Raw genomic sequence first — 16,761 nt, 5'->3', positions numbered from 1 at the left:
TGCCTATGGCCAGTCCAATCCTGTTTTCAAGGAAGAATAATAGAGCTTGCCTATCTTGTGTCAATGAACTCAAACATAAATACATAATTCAAGTATCCATCTCCAATAGAATGTCCTCCCCTCAAAACATGTGAAGGAAAAGAGGAAGGGGATGTAGTGGGTAGAAGTGTCAAATAGTTTAACTGTCAAAGGCAAACTTGCATCAATAATTCTGCAAAGTTGCATTGCACGCCTGCAGCACGAATCCACTGGGTGGGCTCTTCCATTAAGTGCGTTTAGACGAATCAAGATCGTGCTGTTCCAGCGAAGCGTAGTAGTGTGCTCCACGGATGAGACCTCGCTGAAGACGAAGCTTTTACTAAAATCTTACATTTTACACACTGTTAGTGTATTGAATTTTCTAACAGCCTGCCGATTTCTGAACCCCATTAACCCAATGATGGAGTTATCCTTGATGTCAGCGCAGGTAAGAAACCCTCTGCTCTAATTGTAATATTTTAGAGCTCAACGACATCACGTTGTTAAGGCTACAATTACGCTAATCAAGTAATGTAGTGAACACTTATTATGAGATTTCGGACAGACTGCTGTTTTTCAAAGTATGCTACTGTTTTTCAAGGTAGCCTACGTCATAGCACGTGTGGCGCAACAGTAGCCTGCAGTGTCTCACTTACTTCAGCACAGGTGAATGGCATTTGGATGCAGACAGGTGACCGACATGAAGCGCGCTGTTGAGTCGGGTAGGCTATCAGATGCAGCAGAGGGGCTGAAATGGATTCGGTTATTTCTTGCTGTTGTTAAATGAATGACTGCAGGAAAATGATCACCTCTGGCAAATGGTTCCATCTAGAATATTGTGCTTTTAGTCACCATTGTTCTAACTTAGTACTTTTACTAGCCTCCCTCAACCTCCACCACTACTAATAACACACTAATAATAAGCATAATCATTGTCATACATTTATAAGGAGATGGAAATTATAGCCTAATGATCATGCAGATTTGTCACTGCGTTTACCTTTCACTGACATCCATGTGTGTAGGTACCCAGTGCTATTGCATTATTCCTTTTGAAGTTGAGAGGTTTCCTGGACTCCTGCTGGTTATTGCAACAATTTACATTACCCACTTCATCGTTTTTTGAAAGGTTATGTACACAGAACAAACATAAACACAGCATGCAACAATTTCAAATATTTTACAGCGTTACAGTTCATATAAGGAAACCAGTCAATTTAAATAAATCCATTAGGCCCTGATCTATGGATTTCACATGAGTGGGAATACAGACATGCATCTGTTGGTCACAGTTACCTTGAAAAATAAGTAGGGGCGTGGATTAGAAAACCAGTCAGTATCTGGTGTGACCACCTGTGACACATCTTTGCATAGAGTTGATCAGGCTGTTGATTGTGGAATGTTGTCCCACTCCTCTTCAATGGCTGTGTGAAGTTATTTGTGGGAACTGGAACACACTGTTGTACACGTCAATCCAGAGCATCCCAAACATGCTCAATCAATGGGTGACATATCTGGTGAGTATGGCCATGGGAGAACTGGGACATTTTCAGTTTCCAGGAAATGTGTACAGATCTTTGCGACATGGGCCGTGCATTATCATGCTGAAACATGAGGTGATGATGGCGGATGAATGGTACGACAATGGGCCTCAGGATCTCGTCACAGTATCTCTGTGCATTCAAATTGCTTATGCCTGCCTGCCCATACCATAACCCCACCGTCAGCGTGGGGCACTCTGTTCACAACATTATCTGCAAACCGCTCGCCCACACAAGTCTGTCGTCTGCCCGGTACAGTTAAAACCTGGATTAATCCGTGAAGAACACAAATCTCCAGCATACCAGTGGCCATTGAAGGTGAGCATTTTCCCACTGAAGTCTCTTACGACGTCGAACTGCAGTCAGGTCAAAACCCTGGTGAGGACGACGAGCAGGCAGATGCACTTCACTGAGACGGTTTCTGACAGTTTGTGCAGAAATTCTTCAGTTGTGCAAACCCACAGTTTTATCAGCTGTCTGGGTGGCTGGTCTCAGACGATCCCGCAGGTGAAGAAGGTGGATGTGGACGTCCTGGGCTGGCGTGGTTACAAGTGGTCTGCAGTTTTAAGGCCAGTTGGACGTACTGCCAAATTCTCTAAAATGACATTGGAGGTGGCTTATGGTAGAGAAACTTTTGAAAGAAATGCGAAAATATGTACCCATTAAAATAACATCAAATTGATCAGAAATACAGTGTAGACATGGTCAATGTTGTAAATTACTGTTGAAGCTGGAAACGGCTGATTTTTAATGGAATATCTACATAGACGTACAGAGGCCCATTATCAGCAACCATCACTCCTGTGTTTCAATGGCACGTTGTGTTAGCTAATCCACGTTGATAATTATAAAACCCTGTTGCAATTATGTTAGCACAGCTGACAACTGTTGTTCTGATTAAAGAAGCAATAAAACTGGCCTTCTTTGAACTAGTTGAGTATCTGGAGCTTCAGCATTTGTGGGTTCGATTACAGGCTCAAAATGGCCAGAAATAAAGACCTTTCTTCTGAAACTCGTCAGTCTATTCTTGTTCTGAGAAATGAAGGCTATCCCGTGCGAGAAATTGCAAAGAAAATGAAGAGCTCATACAACGCTGTGTAGTACTCACAGAACAGAACAGCGCAAACTGTCTCTAACCAGAATAGAAAGAGGAGTGGGAGGCCCTGGTGCACAACTGAGCAAGAGTACAAGTACATTAGAGTGTCTAGTTTGAGAAACAGATGCCTCACAAGTCTGGCAGCTGGCAGCTTCATTAAGTAGTACCTGCAAAACACCATTCTCAACTTGTAAGGAGTCTAGGTGTAGCAGGTAAGGTAGAGTCAGGCGCAGGACACAGAGATGAGTATTAAACGTAACTTTACTCAAAAAAACAAATATGCCAAGAAGGAACATATTCAAGCTCACAAATGAGACCAACTTACAATGAACAAACATGCACAAAACCATGGGGGACACAGAAGGTTAAATAAGGAACATGTAATTATGGGAATGGAAACCAGGTGGGTACAATGAAGACAAAACAAATGGAAAATGAAAAGTGGATCGGTGTCGGCTAGAAAACCGGTGACGTCGAACGCCGACCGAACAAGGAGAGGGACCAACTTCGGCGGAAGTCATGACACAACGTCAACAGTGAACAGGCGACTCCGGGATGCTGGCCCTTCTAGGCACAGTTGCAAAGGTAAAGACATATCTCAGACTGTCCAGTAAAAGAAAATATTTAGATGGGTAAAAGAACACAGACACTGGACAGAGGAACTCTGCCTAGAAGGGCAGCATCCCGGAGTCGCCTCTTCACTGTTGACATTGAGACTGGTGTTTTGCTGGTACTATTTATAATGAAGCTGCCAGTTATCATTTATTTTCCTGAGCTCCCTTTTGTCATTGACATGCTCATTCTTATTGTGTGGGCGTGTTGATAAAAATGTTAACCCCTTCAACGTAGGAGGATACATAAGCAAATAAAAGATGACTGGTCATTGGTCAGAATAATCCGATCTGATTGGGATATCATGCTATGGGTCAAAAACGTCACTCCCACCTAAACAGTCTGAAATTCCAGGCAAAAAAAGGTAATAACATGTCCTACACTAAAAGGGCATTTTCATAATTTTAGCAATTTCAGTGTTATTTCAACCTCCTAGTGTGGAAATATCATTAAAAAAACATTGACTGCACTGCTCATACTTAGGCCTATAGCATTCTCAATGATTTACTTTTTTAAAATTTACTTTTCATGTTAGATCCTAAACCGATAGAAAGGCACGTAATTTAAAAACACTTTGTTTTTACAGCTTCTTCTTTTGTTTGTACATGTACATTCTACACACATTTTTACATTCATGGCACTTTTTTGATTTTACAGAAGTTACAGCAAAAATAAAGTATTTGATGTTTTGATAAAATGTACATCAAGATATGACTGAAAACATGATTTATAATGTATAAGTACTTACTATTATAGAGTTACATTACAGCCTTATTCTAAAATTGATTAAATATTTTTTTCAATCTACACACAATACGCCATAATGACAAAGTGAAAACATTTTTATAAATGTATAAACAAAAAATGAAATCACTTTCACATAAGTATGTATTCAGACCTTTTACTCAGTACTTTGTTGAAGCAATTACAGCCTCGAGTCTTCTTGGGTATGGCGCTACAGGCTTGGCACACCTGGCACACCTGTATTTGGGGAGTTTCTCCCATTCTTCTCTGCAGATCCTCTCAAGTCTCTGTCAGGTTGGATGGGGAGCGTCGCTGCACAGCTATTTTCAGGGCTCTCCAGACAAGTTCGATCGGGTTCAAGTCCGGGCTCTGGCTGGGCCACTCAGTGACATTCAAAGACTTGTCCCAAAGCCACTCCTGCATTGTCTTGGCTGTGTGCTTAGGGTCATTGTCCTTTTGGAAGGTGAAACCTCTCGCCAGTCTGAGGTCCTGAGCGCTCTGGAGCAGGTTTTCATCAAGGATCTCTCTGTACTTTGCTCCATTCATCTTTCCCTTGATCCTGACTAGTCTCCAAGTCCTTGCAACTGAAAAACATCCTCACAGCATGATGATGCCACCACCATGCTTCACTGCAGGGGTGGTGCCAGGCTTCCTCCAAATGTGACGCTTGGCATTCAGGCCAAAATGTCCAATCCTGGTTTCTTCAGACTAGATACAATCTCCAAGTGGGCTGTCAAGGTTCCTTTTACTTAGGAGTGGCTTTCATCTGGCCACTCTACCATAAAGGCCTGATTGGTGGAGTGCTGCAGAGATGGTGTCCTTATGGAAGGTTCTCCCATCTCCACAGAGGAACTCTGGAGCTCTGTCAGAGTGACCATCGAGTTTCTTGGTCACCTCCCTGACCAAAGCCTTTCTCGACCGATTGCTCAGTTTGGCTTGGCGGACAGCTCATGGACGAGTCTTGGTGGTTCCAAGGTTTTTCCATTCAAGAATGATGAAGGCCACTGTGCTCTTGGGGACATTCAATGCTGCCAAATATTTTTTGGTACCCTTCCCCAGATCTGTTCCTCCACACAATCCTGTCCCGGAGCTCTACGGACAATTACTTCAACCTCATGTCTTGGTTTTTGCTCTGACATGCACTGTCAACTGTGGGACCTAATATAGACAACAGGTGTTTGCTTTTCCAAATCATGCCCAATTAATTGAATTTACTACAGGTGGACTCCAATCCAGTTGTAGAAACATCTCAAGGATGATCAATGGAAACAGGATACACCTTGGTTTAACTCCAAAAAAGTGTTAAACAAATCACAATATATTTTATATATGAGATCCTTCAAAGTAGCCACCCTTTGCCTTGATGACAGCTTTGCACACTCTTGGCATTCTCTCAACCAGCTTCACTTGGAATGCTTTTCCAACAGTCTTGAAGGAGTTCCCACACATGCTGAGCACTTGTTGGCTGCTTTTCCTTCTCTCTGCGCGTCAACTCATTCCAAACAATCTCATTTGGGTTGAGGTTGAGTGATTGTTGAGGCCAGGTCATCTAATGCAGCACTCCATAGTTTTGATGTCTCCACTCTGAATACCAGACCTGGTTTCCTAGAGTGATCTATTGTTTCAAGGACTTGTCTTATATTATCGTCAATGTATCTTCCATGTAAAAAAAACCTGTCTGATCAGGATGAATAATATCCGACAACACCTTTTTTAAATTGTATGTGCTGTGCATTTTGCGAGGATGTCTGCATTACAACACTGTAGTGGCCTCCAGTTGTTTTTGGACTGGATCTTTATACTTACCACCTCTGTCCTGTTTCAGTAATAGTGAAATCAAACCTTCTTGCTGAGTACCTGATAGTTTAGCATTTTTATAGCAGTGGTTAAATCAGGCTAATAATGGATCTTTGAGTAGTTTAAAAAAGGTTTCATATACCTCAGCTTGTATGCCATCCAGCCCTGGATTTCCCCCTGGCCTAAAGGCTTTAATTGCATCAAGAAGTTCCTCTACTGCAATTTGGCCCTTACACAAGTCTTTGTGTACAGGTCTATTATTAGGAAAAACATCCTTACAGTTAACTATAGTTAGTGGAAATGGAGAAGGCTGAAAAGAGAACATATGCTTAAAGTACTTTGCTTCTTCTTTCAAAATCATTTCTTGCTTTGATAAATGTTTTGTAAAAGTTTTGAATTTTCAAATTTAAGGCATATTAGCTCAAACAATCTCCTCCATTATTTTGATTATTTTACAGCTGAGTAAACTTGATGGAAGGGCATAAGCAGCTGGTAATAGTTTAATTAACTTCTTTATTTTGCTTTTTTTTTTAAATCAAGTGGCAGAATGTCAATGAGATGCCTGAAGTAGGGCACAGGCTTGCATGTACTGAGCATCTGCTCCATTGCCAAGCTGGCATAGTTATACTGTAGAAACACACAATGTTTGACAGTAAAAGCCACCGAGGGCTATGCTTATTTAAATGTCCATAGACACAATTTCTAACTGATTTTAGTATGTAGTCCTCATTCTTGACCTGGAAGTGAGGAAATGTTTCGTTTTTTTTTTCAATATGTTTTTCTCCACGTGTGCGCACACGAGGAACAGTGGCATTGTTTTTGTATTGACAAATTGTGCTTGTATTGACAGATCATGCCAAAGTGTGATGGAAGGAAGGAATAAAGTTGAGCCAAAGAGTTTCACCATAACGTCTGTGGCACAACAAGACACACAGTAGATAAAGGTGGAGGATGATGGTAGCTGACAGAGACTGTCAAGTGCAGTGGAGTCGCTGCACTAGGTCATCCTCTTTCAAGAGATTTACTGTCACAGCCCAACAATCCCCTTCAGAATGTGCTTGCGTGCACAGATGCTTGCATTTGCGTGCATGTACATGCATGTGACCAAATAGGTGCATGAGAGTGCAGAGCGTATGTGAATGAGGTTGAGTAAATAAGAAGGCAACAGCGAGGATGTGTATGTTTCAGTGTGCCGTTATCTCTCGGGTTTATGTGAACTTCTGGTCAGCTTCGTCTGTCCTTAGTTCTCAGTCCTCTGGCCATCACAGCAGATGGAGTCAATTATTGTGGCTTACAAGCATTGGACCAGACATCCCTGTTTTTGTACGTTTTCTTTTTTTTTACCATATACATCCTCTGTCCAGACTGTCATTCCTCTATGTTCCATGGACTTTTGGATGGGGGGCATAATTGAGAGGGTGGGGGACTGGGGGTGGAGAGGGTGATGAAGCATTAACAATGGAACAAAATGAGTCACATTGCAGCTGAGAAGGATTGGGATACATAGTGGCTGAACTACTGTTATCCTAATGGCCATGTAACCGGGACTCTTGAGTTAGTCATAACAGCTAATACAAATGCATCAGGGGGTGGGTTACAAGATCATAGAAATGTTTAGTGTCCACATTAACAGTGGAAATGTTCACTTGTGGTAATATCCTACTTTAAATAATAATAATGTATTCTTTATGGTCCAGTTTGACAACGACACATCCGAGTCTCCATAGAAAATGTAATTGGTTGCACTTTAAATGCTTCCGCAAGCTAATCTCATGCAAAATGACTCAGATGTTCCTATAATAACTTTAGTAAAAGAGAGCTTTGCTACTTTCAACTCGATTTGGTTAATGTCTTTGTTTTCTGGGAGCTGAACCAAGGCCATTTCCAATTTGAATAATAATGAAAAGTAAACCGCTTACGGCAATCTAACAAATCAGCCAATACAATTTTTATATTCTACCTTTTGGGAACTGTTTTATCTGAGAGTTTAACGTCTCCAGACAATTTGTAGAGGATAAAATGGTGAGATAACTTCTTAAATCAAAAAAGAATGTCTGAAAGTTGTGTATTATCCACTGACTCACTGGAGAAGGGTTGGGTGACGTTGGTGGGAGTGGGGGGCCACAAAAAATCTGAACTTGTCATGAAGGGCTGTAGTGGCTTGCTGGTTCTGCGTACCCACATCCATACCCACACATACTGTCGGAGCCAGCCCTACCCTTTTGGGGGCCCTAACCTCCAAGAGTGACAAAAAAAAGTGTGTCCCCCAGTCGGTAATTCGACCATGATCGCTACAAGTTTAGATTATAGGTCGACCGATTTAGGATTTTTCAAAGCCGATACCGATTATTGGAGGACCAAAAAATGCCGATACCGATTAATTGGCCGATTTTTATATATATATATATATATATTGGTAATAATGACAATTTCAACAATACTGAATGAACAATGAACACAATGTTTTACTTAATATAATACATAAATAAAATCTATTTAGTCTCAAATAAATAATGAAACATGCTCAATTTGATTTAAATAATGCAAAAACACAGGGTTGGAGAAGAAAGTAAAAGTGCAATATGTGCCATGTAAAAATGCTAACGTTTCAGTTCCTTCCTCAGAACATATGAAAGCTGGTGGTTCAATATTCCCAGTTCTTCAATATTCCTAGTTAAGAAGTTTTAGGTTGTAGTTATTATAGGAATTATGATGCGTCAACTATTTCTCTCTATACCATTTGTATTTCATATACCTTTGACTATTGGATGTTCTAATAGGCATTTTAGTATTGCCAGCCTAATCTCAGGAGTTGATAGGGTTGAAGTCATAAACAGCGCCGTTCATCAAGCATTGCTAAGAGCTGCCGGCAAACACAGTAAAGTTCGAATGAATGCTTACGAGCCTGCTGCTGCCTACCACCGCTCAGTTAGACTGCTCTATCAAATATCAAATCATAGACTTAATAATAATATAATAAACACAGAAATACAAGCCTTTGGTCATTAATATGGTAAAATCCGGAAACTATCATTTAGAAAAAAAAGTTTATTATTTTAGTGAAATATGGAACCGTTCTGTATCTCATTTAACAGTTGGCAACCCTAAGTCTAAATATCGCTGTTACATTGTACAACCTTCAATGTTATCATAATTATGTACATTTCTGGCAAATTAGTTCACAACTAGCTAGGCGGCCCAAACTGTTGTATGTACCCTGACTCTGCTTGAATGCATGAGAAGTGACACAATTTCCCTAGTTAATATTACCTGCTAACATGAATTTCTTTAAATTAAATATGCAGGTTTAAAAATATATACTTCTGGGTATTGATTTTAAGAAAGGCATTGATGTTTATGGTTAGGTACATTTGTGCAAAGATTGTGCTTTTTTCGGCAATGTGCCGAAATCATCAACTGTTTGGCGAAGTTGAAGTAGGCTGTGATTCGATGATAAATTAACAGCCACCGCATTGATTATACAGTGGGGAGAACAAGTATTTGATACACTGCCGATTTTGCAGGTTTTCCTACTTACAAAGCATGTAGAGGTCTGTAATTTTTATCGTAGGTACACTTCAACTGTGAGAGACGGATTCTAAAACAAAAATCCAGAAAATCACATTGTATGATTTTTAAGTAATCAATTAGCATTTTATTGCATGACATAAATATTTGATACATCAGAAAAGCATAATATAATATAATATATTATGTAATATTTGGTACAGAAACCTTTGTTTGCAATTACAGAGATCATACGTTTCCTGTAGTTCTTGACCAGGTTTGCACACACTGCAGCAGGGATTTTGGCCCACTCCTCCATACAGACCTTCTCCAGATCCTTCAGGTTTCGGGGCTGTCGCTGGGCAATACGGACTTTCAGCTCCCTCCAAAGATTTTCTATTGGGTTCAGGTCTACCTGTTACAGATTCAGGTACCCAGTTGGGAACCAACGTAAACTGGGACGTGGCGCATGGAACGCAAAAATATTCTTAGAAATATTTAACCTCCACACATTAACAAGTCCAATAGCTCAAATGAAAGATAAACACCTTGTTCATCTAGCCAGCAAGTCAGATTTCTAAAATGTTTTACAGCGAAAACATAGCACATATTTATGTCAAACCACCACCAAAGACACAGCTAATTTGAATTAGCCACGTTGAACAAAATATGCAATCAACAACCGCAGGATTAAAAGAAAAATAATTCACTAACCTTTTGAAAATCTTCATCAGATGACAGTAATAGGACATGTTACACAGTACATTTATGTTTTTGTTCAATAATATGCAATTTATATCCATAAATCTCTGTTTACAATGACGCCATGTTCAAAAAAATGCTACTCAGATGTCCGGAGAAATGATGATATCTGCCGGAGCTAACGTCAGATAACAAGCAATACACATCATAAACTTTGACTAAATATACATGTTCTACATATAGTTAGAAAGATAATCTTCTTCTTAATGCAACCGCTGTGTTACATTTATTTTTAACGTTACAGAATTCGTTCACTAGGCTATAATATGAGACGGCGCTCAGAAATTAGCATTATGTCTCCTCTATCTCGGAGTCCACAGAAACCCATAATTAACACATAAATATTCCCTTACCTTTGATGTTCTTCGATCAGAAGTCGTGGAAGAAGTTATACTTACCAAAAACTGCGTTTGGTTTTCAAGTCTGTGTCTTTAGGTTATCAAACACGACAAATTCCGGTCGAAATGCAGGCAAAATTCTAGTGGATGCGCATCAAAACTTCAAAATGACATATTATATGTCGACTAAACTGGTCAAACTAAGTGCAGAATCGAGCTTTAGCATGTTTTAAACATAGAAAACAATCCTTAGCATGAACAGACAAACCTACATCGTTTGGTGAATCTTGGAACAAAGGGAGCTCCGGACCAGACGTGCGCAGGAAAGTGCATGTATTTTCGCGTGACCCGGAGGTTTCAGCCCGCCAAAACTCGAGGGAGCGCGCGATTCTCACAATGGCAGGCCCCACTGAAAGGGGACATCGCGCTGAAGAGATAGGAACTGTTCCCAGATCTGTAGCTGGTTGGGAAGGGTGGGGGCGATGACGTCAAAGTTGGCCCAACTTTTCTGTTGTCAAGAGAGAGTTTGGGAGAATGGATGCCCTGAGAGTTCTGCTTTACATAGAGACATAATTTGAACGGTTTTAGAAGCTTTAGAGTGTTTTCTATTCAATAATAATTATTATATGCATATATTAGCAATTTCTGACAGATTTTTTTTCTGTTTACTATGGGCACGCAATTCCTCCAAAGGGGGCAGTAGTCAGCCCTATCCTTAACAGGTTCAGGTCTGGAGACTGGCTAGGCCACTCCAGGACCTTGAGATGCTTCTTACAGAGCCACTCCTTAGTTGCCCTGGCTGTGTGTTTCGGGTCGTTGTCATGCTGGAAAACCCAGCCACGACCCATCTTCAATGCTCTTACTGAGGGAAGGAGGTTGTTGGCCAAGATCTCGCAATACATGGCCCCATCCATCCTCCCCTCAATACGGTGCAGTCGTCCTGTCCCCTTTGCAGAAAAGCATCCCCAAAGAATGATGTTTCCACCTCCATGCTTCACGGTTGGGATGGTGTTCTTGGGGTTGTACTCATCCTTCTTCTTCCTCCAAACACGGCGAGTAGAGTTTAGACCAAAAAGCTCTATTTTTGTCTCATCAGACCACATGACCTTCTCCCATTCCTCCTCTGGATCATCCAGATGGTCATTGACAAACTTTAGACGGGCCTGGACATACGCTGGCTTGAGGAGGGGGACCTTGTGTGCTCTGCAGTATTTTAATCCATGACGGCGTAGTGTGTTACTAATGGTTTTCTTTGAGACTGTGGTCCCAGCTCTCTTCAGGTCATTGACCAGGTCCTGCCGTGTAGTTCTGGGCTGATCCCTCACCTTCCTTATGATCATTGATGCCCCATGAGGTGAGATCTTGCATGGAGCCCCAGACCGAGGGTGATTGACCGTCTTCTTGAACTTCTTCCATTTTCTAATAATTGCGCCAACAGTTGTTGCCTTCTCACCAAGCTGCTTGCCTATTGTGCTGTAGCCCATCCCAGCCTTGTGCAATTTTATCCCTGATGTCCTTACACCCTCTCTGGTCTTGGCCATTGTGGAGAGGTTGGAGTCTGTTTGATTGAGTGTATGGACAGTTGTCTTTTATACAGGTAACGAGTTCAAACAGGTGCAGTTAATACAGGTAATGAGTGGAGAACAGGAGGGCTTCTTAAAGAAAAACTAACAGGTCTGTGAGAGCCAGAATTCTTACTTGTTGGCAGGTGATCAAATACTTATGTCATGCAATAAAATGCAAATTAATTACTTAAAAATCATACAATGTGATTTTCTGGATTTTTGTTTTAGATTCCGTCTCTCACAGTTGAAGTGGTCCTATGATAAAAATTACACACCTCTACATGCTTTGTAAGTAGGAAAGCCTGCAAAAACTGCAGTGTACCAAATACTTGTTCTCCCCACTGTATGCAACACAGGACAAGCTAGTTAACCTAGTAATTTCATCAACCATGTGTAGTTAACTAGTGATTGTGAAGATTGATTGATTGTTTTTTATAAGATAAGTTTAATGCTAGCTAGCAACTTATATTGGCCCCTTGCTGCACTCGCGTAAAAGGTGGTCAGCCTGCCAGGCAGTGTCCTCGTGGATTGCAATGTAATAGGCCATATTCGGCGTCCGATTACCGATTGTTATGAAAACATGAAATCGGCCCTAATTAATCGTCCAATGCCGATTAATCGGCCGACCTCTAGTTTAGATAGCTGGCTAGACTAATTTACCAATCAAAAAAGGTTTTGCTGACATAGGCTAATTGAGTGGCTGTCAGTGACTGACATAACAACAGAAACATGATGAAATTACACCTGTGTATTCTACTATTCTAACTCTGTTCAGAGTTTCAATAAATCAAATCAAATTGTATTCGTCACATGCACCGAATACAATAGCTGTAGACCTTACAGTGAAATGCTTAATTGCAAGCCCCTAACCAACAATGCAGTTTGAAAAATATGAATAAGAATTAGAAATAAAAGTAACAAGTAGTTAAAGAGCAGCAGTAAAATAACAGAGTCAATGTGTGGGGGCACCGATTAGTCAAGGTAATTGAGGTTATTTTTTTATTTATTTTATTTATTTTACCTTTATTTAACCAGGTAGGCAAGTTGAGAACAAGTTCTCATTTACAATTGCGACCTGGCCAAGATAAAGCAAAGCAGTTCGACAGATACAACGACACAGAGTTACACATGGAGTAAAACAAACATACAGTCAATAATACAGTATAAACAAGTCTATATACAATGTGAGCAAATGAGGTGAGAAGGGAGGTAAAGGCAAAAAAAGGCCATGGTGGCAAAGTAAATACAATATAGCAAGTAAAACACTGGAATGGTAGTTTTGCAATGGAAGAATGTGCAAAGTAGAAATAAAAATAATGGGGTGCAAAGGAGCAAAATAAATAAATAAATTAAATACAGTTGGGAAAGAGGTAGTTGTTTGGGCTAAATTATAGGTGGGCTATGTACAGGTGCAGTAATCTGTGAGCTGCTCTGACAGTTGGTGCTTAAAGCTAGTGAGGGGGATAAGTGTTTCCAGTTTCAGAGATTTTTGTAGTTCGTTCCAGTCATTGGCAGCAGAGAACTGGAAGGAGAGGCGGCCAAAGAAAGAATTGGTTTTGGGGGTGACTAGAGAGATATACCTGCTGGAGCGTGTGCTACAGGTGGGAGATGCTATGGTGACCAGCGAGCTGAGATAAGGGGGGACTTTACCTAGCAGGGTCTTGTAGATGACATGGAGCCAATGGGTTTGGCGACGAGTATGAAGCGAGGGCCAGCCAACGAGAGCGTACAGGTCGCAATGGTGGGTAGTATATGGGGCTTTGGTGACAAAACGGATTGCACTGTGATAGACTGCATCCAATTTGTTGAGTAGGGTATTGGAGGCTATTTTGTAAATGACATCGCCAAAGTCGAGGATTGGTAGGATGGTCAGTTTTACAAGGGTATGTTTGGCAGCATGAGTGAAGGATGCTTTGTTGCGAAATAGGAAGCCAATTCTAGATCTAACTTTGGATTGGAGATGTTTGATATGGGTCTGGAAGGAGAGTTTACAGTCTAACCAGACACCTAAGTATTTGTAGTTGTCCACGTATTCTAAGTCAGAGCCGTCAAGAGTAGTGATGTTGGACAGGCGGGTAGGTGCAGGTAGCGATCGGTTGAAGAGCATGCATTTAGTTTTACTTGTATTTAAGAGCAATTGGAGGCCACGGAAGGAGAGTTGTATGGCATTGAAGCTTGCCTGGAGGGTTGTTAACACAGTGTCCAAAGAAGGGCCGGAAGTATACAGAATGGTGTCGTCTGCGTAGAGGTGGATCAGAGACTCACCAGCAGCAAGCGCGACCTCATTGATGTATACAGAGAAGAGAGTCGGTCCAAGAATTGAACCCTGTGGCACCCCCATAGAGACTGCCAGAGGTCCGGACAGCAGACCCTCCGATTTGACACACTGAACTCTATCAGAGAAGTAGTTGGTGAACCAGGCGAGGCAATCATTTGAGAAACAAAGGCTGTCGAGTCTGCCGATGAGGATGTGGTGTTTGACAGAGTCGAAATCCTTGGCCAGATCAATGAATACGGCTGCACAGTAATGTTTCATATCGATGGCGGTTAAGATATCGTTTAGGACCTTGAGCGTGGCTGAGGTGCACCCATGACCAGCTCTGAAACCAGATTGCATAGCAGAGAAGGTATGGTGAGATTCGAAATGGTCGGTAATCTGTTTGTTGACTTGGCTTTCGAAGACCTTAGAAAGGCATGGTTGGATAGATATAGGTCTGTAGCAGTTTGGGTCAAGAGTGTCCCCCCCTTTGAAGAGGGGGATGACCGCAGCTGCTTTCCAATCTTTGGGAATCTCAGACGACATGAAAGAGAGGTTGAACAGGCTAGTAATAGGGGTGGCAACAATTTCGTCAGATAATTTTAGAAAGAAAGGGTCCAGATTGTCTAGCCCGGCTGATTTGTAGGGGTCCAGATTTTGCAGCTCTTTCAGAACATCAGCTGAATGGATTTGGGAGAAGGAGAAATGGGGAAGGCTTGGGCGAGTTGCTGTTGGGGGTGCAGTGCTGTTGACCGGGGTAGGAGTAGCCAGGTGGAAAGCATGGCCAGCCGTAGAAAAATGCTTATTGAAATTCTCAATTATGGTGGATTTATCAGTGGTGACAGTGTTTCCTATCTTCAGTGCAGTGGGCAGCTGGGAGGAGGTGTTCTTATTCTCCATGGACTTTACAGTGTCCCAGAACCTTTTTGAGTTAGTGTTGCAGGAAGCAAATTTCTGCTTGAAAAAGCTAGCCTTGGCTTTTCTAACTGCCTGTGTATAATGGTTTCTGGCTTCCCTGAACAGCTGCATATCACAGGGGCTGTTCGATGCTAATGCAGAACGCCATAGGATGTTTTTGTGTTGGTTAAGGGCAGTCAGGTCTGGGGAGAACCAAGGGCTATATCTGTTCCTGGTTCTAAATTTCTTGAATGGGGCATGTTTCTTTAAGATGGTTAGGAAGGCATTTAAAAAAAATATCCAGGCATCCTCTACTGACGGGATGAGATCAATATCCTTCCAGGATACCCCGGCCAGGTCGATTAGAAAGGCCTGCTCGCTGAAATGTTTCAGGGAGCGTTTTACAGTGATGAGTGGAGGTCGTTTGACCGCTGCCCCATTACGGATGCAGGCAATGAGGCAGTGATCGCTGAGATCTTGGTTGAAGAGAGCAGAGGTGTATTTAGAGGGGAAGTTGGTTAGGATGATATCTATGAGGGTGCCCATGTTTAAGGCTTTGGGGAGGTACCTGGTAGGTTCATTGATAATTTGTGTGAGATTGAGGGCATCAAGTTTAGATTGTAGGATGGCTGGGGTGTTAAGCATGTTCCAGTTTAGGTCGCCTAGGAGCACGAGCTCTGAAGATAGATGGGGGGCAATCAGTTCACATATGGTGTCCAGAGCACAGCTGGGGGCAGAGGGTGGTCTATAGCAGGCGGCAACGGTGAGAGACTTGTTTTTAGAGAGGTGGATTTTTAAAAGTAGAAGTTCAAATTGTTTGGGTACAGACCTGGATAGTAGGACAGAACTCTGCAGGCTATCTTTGCAGTAGATTGCAACACCACCCCCTTTGGCAGTTCTATCTTGTCTGAAAATGTTGTAGTTTGGAATTAAAATTTCTGAATTTTTGGTGGTCTTCCTAAGCCAGGATTCAGACACAGCTAGAACATCCGGGTTGGCAGAGTGTGCTAAAGCAGTGAATAGAACAAACTTAGGGAGGAGGCTTCTAATGTTAACATGCATGAATCCAAGGCTATTACGGTTACAGAAGTCGTCAAAAGAGAGCGCCTGGGGAATAGGAGTGGAGCTAGGCACTGCAGGGCCTGTATTCACCTCTACATCGCCAGAGGAACATAGGAGGAGTAGAATAAGGGTGCGGCTAAAAGCAATAAGAATTGGTCGTCTAGAACATCTGGAACAGAGAGTAAAAGGAGGTTTCTGGGGGCGATAAAATAGCATCAAGGTATAATGTACAGACAAAGGTATGGTAGGATGTGAATACAGTGGAGGTAAACCTAGGTATTGAGTGATGAAGAGAGAGATATTGTCTCTAGAAACATCATTGAAACCAGGAGATGTCATTGCATGTGTGGGTGGTGGAACTAATAGGTTGGATAAGGTATAGTGAGCAGGACTAGAGGCTCTACAGTGAAATAAGCCAATAAACACTAACCAGAACAGCAATGGACAAGACATATTGACATTAAGGAGAGGCATGCTTAGTCAAGTGATCAAAAGGGTCCAGTGAGTGGAGAGGTTGGTTGGGGGTCACGGCGATTTAGACAGCTAGCCAGGCCATCGATAGCAA

General features: G+C 41.8%; 1 long non-coding RNA gene across 1 annotated transcript in view; it reads left to right on the top strand.

The window, feature by feature from the left end:
* The first annotated feature begins 251 nt into the window (after positions 1-251).
* LOC112266768 overlaps positions 252-16,761 on the top strand; it is a 50,111-nt gene continuing 33,601 nt past the window's right edge. Inside the window, exon 1 of the long non-coding RNA XR_006078799.1 lies at positions 252-466. This is a non-coding gene — a long non-coding RNA (uncharacterized LOC112266768). The remainder of the gene's footprint in view (positions 467-16,761) is intronic.

Source organism: Oncorhynchus tshawytscha, linkage group LG14 (genome assembly GCF_018296145.1).
Source record: "Oncorhynchus tshawytscha isolate Ot180627B linkage group LG14, Otsh_v2.0, whole genome shotgun sequence".
Classification (NCBI taxonomy): Eukaryota; Metazoa; Chordata; class Actinopteri; order Salmoniformes; family Salmonidae; genus Oncorhynchus; species Oncorhynchus tshawytscha.
This window is presented reverse-complemented; position numbering and strand designations above follow the sequence as displayed.